Below are 6,076 nucleotides of genomic sequence, written 5' to 3'. Positions count from 1 at the left end.
CTGTCTGTCTGTCTCCATCTCTCTGCCATTCTCTTTGCCTCCCTCTGTCTCCATCTCTCTGCCATTCTCTTTGCCTCCCTCTGCAAGGATTTCTCTGCCAGGCTATCTTCCTGTCTCTCTGTTTGTCTATCCTTCTTTCTCAATCTGCTTATCTGTCTGTCTGTTTGTCTTTGTCTTCCTTCCTCCACCCCCTTCATCCTTCCCTTCCTTCCTTATTTGGTTGAAGTATTCTTAGATTTTCGGCAACAACCTCCAAGGCACCTTCAGGGTTTACCTTATTGTTGTTTGCTTTTACATGACCAGTTCCAAACCTCATCCACACACCTCAACTAACAGCAAACTGGACGTTTTACACTTTCTGCCTCTTATCGTTAGCAACCATATATTCTATGCAAACCACACTACAACCTAAGAACCAAGATTTTTCTGAAATCTTAATTATTTCACTTTTGGTAGTTTTCAAAGAATCAGGTAATTTCCGGTTGATAATATTTTCCTTAGTTCCTTGGCAGTGTCCCTAAGAGCCATTTATTTGTACTTCAGACGACTCGGGGCTTTCCTGGTATTTGGCCAGAGTGTTTCAGAGGAATGTCTCTTAATCTTAGGTCATTAATATTATTAAGGTGGTGAGCTGGCAGAATCGTTAGTACGCTTGACGAAATGCCTAGTGGTATTTCAACCACCCCTGGCAGAATCGTTAGCACGCCGGGCGAAATGCGTAGCCGTATTTCGTCTGCTGTTACGTTCTGAGTTCAAATACCGCCAAGGTCGACTTTGCCTTTCATCCTTTCGAGGTCGATAAATTAAGTACCAGTTACGCACTGGGGTCGATGTAATCGACTTAATACCCATGTCTGTCCTTGTTTGTCCCCTCTAGGTTGACCCTGTGGTAATAGAGAAATAGGTATTTCAACCACCCCTACATTCTGAGTTCAAATTCCGCTGAGATCAACTTTGCCTTTCATCTTTTCGGGATTGATAAGTTAAGTAGCAGTTGCATACTGGGGTCAATCTAATCAACTGGCCCCTCCCCACAAATTTCAGGCCTTGAGCCTATAATAGAAAGGATTATTATTTTTATTATTATTATCATTATTATTAAGGTAGCAAGCTGGCAGAATTGTTAGTGTGCTGGGCGAAATGCTTAGCAGTATTTTGCTTGTCCCTACATTCTGAGTTCAAATTCTGCCGTGGTTGACTTTGCCTTTCATCCTTTCAATTAAATAAGTACCAGTTATGCACTGGGATCAATACAATCGACTTAATCCCTTCCCTCAAATTTGAGGCCTTGTGCTTCCAGTGGAAAGGATAATAATAATAATAATAATGATAATAATAATTATAATTATTATTGTTATTATTATTATGGAAGCAGGGAGATGGCAGAGTAGTTAGTGTGCTGGACAAAATGCTTAGCAGTGTTTCGCCTGGCGCTAGGTTCTGAGTTCAAATCCTGCCGAGGTTAACTTTACCTTTCATCCTTTTGGGGTTGATAAAATAAGTACCAGTTGAACACTGGGGTCAATGAAATCAATTCAGCCTTTCCAACAAGACTGCTGCCCTTGAGGCAAAATCTGGAACCATTTTTATTATTATTATTGGTATTAAATAATGGTCGGTGTTGATGTTGTTGACATTGTCTCGCAAACCGAAGAGACTGACCCATTTAAGGCTGGTCTTAAACCGTGGCTTTCTGTGGGAGGAACTAGGGTGTTGGTGGCCGTAGTGTATACAATATAGGGGTGGGAGAGCAAGAGGGTGGGGTGAGTTGGAAATGAATGAGTGGAAGACAGGATGGTCACAGTTGGAACATCTATGATCATAGGTTTGCTGGAGTTAAACAACAAGGAAGGATACATTAAATGATGTTCTCCTAGATACACTATGTCTGAATAAATCTAAATAGACATTTCAGTTTTTATGCGAGGAAAAAGGGTTTAGGGCGGGGAAGAAGGGTTTGGTCTCTGATTGTTCTTCAAGTTCTTAAATAATTTTCTTCTTTTTTCTTCTGAACTGTTTCCAGGGTTTCACATATGTGGCGCCATCTGTCTTCACTGAATTACTCAAATCAAAGTCTCCACGTCGTCAACTGATGGCTGGTTTCCGTGGACCAACAAGGTAAAGCTAAATCCACCACCGTGTATATAACATGTGTATATCTCAGTTTCTCCCTTCAAATATTCATTTATTTATACACACATGTATGTTTGTATGTATATATATATATATATATATATATAAAGAGAGAGATACATATGTATAGGAGAATAATCTTATAGCTTTGTTTTATAACTTTGTTAAACCGAAGAATAAAAATAAAAGTATATATGTATACACATACACACTCATATATATGTATAGATATGTACAAATACATGCAGATATACATACATATATGTATAAGATATGTACACATGCATATATATATATATATACACACACACTCACACACACATATATACATATACATACAGACATTTACAGGATAGAAAAGCAAAACTTGGAAAAGCCAAAAAGAATTTGGAAATGTTTATTTGTAGATGGAAGGGTCAACATTAAGCAAGATTATTTATCCTTAAGTTATTGCTGCCAATAATAGAGAGTCTGCTCTAATGTGACCCCCAATATTGTCTGTCACCAATTGGATATGGCATCTGAAGTTTGGGCAATTTGGCCCATTCTTTCTTCAAAACCTGCGTGAGGTGTTCAGTGCTAAGATGACAAACTCTGTTGGTAGACTGCTCTAAAGTGCCTCAACTAGAACAGTCCAGTGGATTCAAGTCGGGGCTGAAAAAGGGCTACGAATCAGCAAAATTGTCCCTTCATTGCTTTTGTACTTCCTTTGCTGTATGAGCAGGTGTTCCATCCTGAATCTACATATAATTACGTTTAGGGTAATTAGCTAATTAGGCTAAAGCAGGACATGCTATCTTCACGCTTTGTAATGGACATCAGCACCGATTCTCTCAGGAGAATGTAAAAAATGTTGGGCCATTGTTTTTCTTTTGTCATCTGATGCCACAACTGCCTCCCCTGAGCAGGATGCTTTGCTCTGTAGACACCCTTCACTTGAGATAGTGATTCAACAATAAACCAATCGTTTCGTCTGTTCACAACAGAATCCACAGTGAAGATTTTCTCGTCAGAAACTATTTTCCACAGTGGATCCTGACCTCTTCAGGAAGGCACAACACTTTTTTTGCTCTCTCAAGCTTCCTGACTTTCATTGAATCGGTCAGGGGGTGTCTTGGAGTTGGCACAAAATGTTGCAGGATTCAATCACAGTGAACAGTATTTCTAACAGTCTTGGTATCAATTTTCATTTCAGTTGTCAGTTTTGTCAGAGATGTCGTTGGATCCTTTGAAATTTTAGATTTGAGGGCCTTCAGGTATGCTGGATCTCACTTGTTATTGGTTGCTTCAGTTTCTTCTGAATACCTCTGGTGTTATCCAAATAGTTCTTGATGTCGTAAACTGTGCTTAACGACACATTAACCAACTCAGAAATTTGCTTGATGGTCATCTCCTGCCCTGAGCAAATCAGCAATGCATTGTCTCTTTGCTCATTGAGATGACAACAGAGTTGGACTTGCACATGAGAAACCAATTGAAGTTGTTACTACGAGATTTAATACTGAAGATACGATTAAAATATTTTTGAGAGTGAGAAGCTCTGGATCTCAGCTATTGACTCTCCCTCCCTCCCTCTCTCTCTCTATATATATATGTGTATGTGTATATAGTTATATGTTATTCAATTAAAGGTTACAACTCATGTATTAAAGTGCTACAAATAGTTTCCTGTTGAGAAAACTGAAACATAATCTTTGGGTGCAAACCACGTATCATAACAAACTAAAGAAATTAAATAATAGAAGAAATGCGAAAAAAACTGAGAAGACAGCATGAAGAAAATGTAGAGAGAAAGAAGAGAAAATGGAAAACTAAAATGTCAAAAATAAAAAGTAAAAAGGTAAAAGAGTTATCCTCCTAAGACCTTAAATGATAAGGCTGGAAAGACATCAAGTCGGTCAGGGGTAGGTGGAATTTTCCAATTTTTCAAAATATATTTATACATATGCACGCAACCACTGAAAATTTCTGACCTGGAGTTCAATAGAGAGTTAGGGATCTCTGATCTGAACAGGATCTGCGCTCTTTCAGCCAAAGTCTATATTTATTTGATCTGTTCACATAAGATATGGATTTTTCAATTACCTTCCATTTAATCCCATGTGGAGTTTCGTTATCTTTCAAACTCCATACATAGCTAGCCAACTTAGTAGCTTTACTTTCGTCCCTCTGTTGGAAGGAGCTGATGTGATTAGCAGAGTGATTTTTCAATTCACCTTCACATAATCCAATATAGGTCTTCCTATCGCTTGTATTATGATTTCGGATTTAGTGACTTCTGCCTATTCCTGACTGACTTCATATCTTCCAGCCTTATCATTTAAGCTCTAAGGTGGAGAGCTCTTTTACCTTTTCTGACCTTTTTACACTCTAGTTTCTGTTTTCCACTTTCCATTTTCTGTTTTTTGCTTTCCATTGTTTACTGTCTGCATTTTCTGCACGCTGCCTTAGTTTTTTTCGAGTTCCTTTAATTATTCAATTTCTTTAGTAATGATAATTAGTTTGTGCCTGAGGAATATTTTGGAGTTTTCTCCAACACATGAAACTATTAGCACTTAAAGACATGTATTGTGTCCTTTAAGTAAATAGTATTCATCTCTCACCAGATGGAGTACTTTTTGTTGAATTTTCTATCACGGAACAGTACATTATATATACATATATATATATGTGTGTATGTGTGTGTTGTATATAACCTTCTGTCTGTATTTATTCATGTGTATATATACATATTTCTTTTCTATATAATCATTTGTGTGTGTGTGTATGTATGTATATATATATTTTATCTGTATATATATATTTATGCGTATATATGTATTCTGTATTTATTTGTGCAGTCCATCAACCATGGCCCCTTTGATGGATGGATGCCTAGCAGGACATAGCTCAATGCGAGATGACCCAGAAGCAATGGACACATCTTCTGTTGCCCTCACTCTACCAAAACGGTCTCGATCACCAGCGATAGCAGCCAGCAGCAGGGTAGACAACCCATGCCCTCCACTCGACAGTCGAGGCCCTCGTCCCAATTACCGGCGGCACTGACATTCATTCAATATAGGAAACACTTTTACTACAAACTCGTTGTTGTTCTTCTTCTTTTCTCTCTTGCCTTTTTTTTGTTTTTTTTGTTTAATTCGATTCCTCTGACTCTTGAGATTTTTATTCATTTATATATACACCCACACGCACACATATGTATATATGCATGCGTATGTATGCATTCTCTCTCTCTCTCTCTGTATATATATATGTATGTGTGTGTGTGTGTGTGTGTGTGTATCTATGTATATATGTAGTGAGTGGAGGAACATATCACAAAACATATCACACAATGCTTCATATTATATCTATTGCTGCTCCCTTGAGAGAGATATGATATGACATGATGGATTTCCCCGTTGGCTTTCACATATGAGTATCCAACAACCTACATTTTCTTTGTCAGTCATAATACTTATGTCAAATGTCACATTTGTGCCCCACCAAAGAATTGCAAAAAAGTTTGCAGATGTGGCAAATACTAAGATTATGGGTCAGTGCAGGCAGGATATTTGCAGCCACTTTTCCTTTGCCTTGCATTCCTTCGTCTGTTTATGCTCGTTGAAGCAAAGTCTCTTATACAATTTTCACATGACAATCTCCATTTCTTTTTTACTCTACAGCTGTGTCCTCAAAGGCGTTGTGAGTTATCTCCACAACTGAGAAGTTACTCTTCAGCTTCTCCTTATATCTGAGCCATGGTCGACCAACATTCTGTGCCACTATCTCAGCTGGCTGTAAATGAAAACCTTGGGTATTCTTTCGTCATTCATTTTGAGGATATGCCCAGCCCAGCACAATTGCGAATGCTTAAGGAAGCTCTCGATTCTACCAATCTTACACTTGCTAAACAAATCAACATTATATATCTCTATACATCTGCCAACACCTTACAAGC

The 6,076-nt window shown here is 38.1% G+C and overlaps 1 long non-coding RNA gene across 1 annotated transcript; it reads left to right on the top strand.

Annotated features, from left to right (window-relative positions):
• The first annotated feature begins 1,961 nt into the window (after nucleotides 1-1,961).
• On the top strand, nucleotides 1,962-5,216 carry LOC115231441. The gene is made up of 2 exons (XR_003883526.2): nucleotides 1,962-2,118; nucleotides 4,974-5,216. It is a non-coding gene; the product is annotated as an uncharacterized LOC115231441 (long non-coding RNA).
• The last annotated feature ends 860 nt before the right edge of the window (nucleotides 5,217-6,076 follow it).

Source organism: Octopus sinensis, unplaced genomic scaffold (assembly GCF_006345805.1).
Source record: "Octopus sinensis unplaced genomic scaffold, ASM634580v1 Contig18513, whole genome shotgun sequence".
NCBI classification, from domain to species: Eukaryota; Metazoa; Mollusca; class Cephalopoda; order Octopoda; family Octopodidae; genus Octopus; species Octopus sinensis.
The sequence above is the reverse complement of the archived record's forward strand: the minus strand, read 5'-3'. Positions and strand labels throughout refer to the sequence as shown.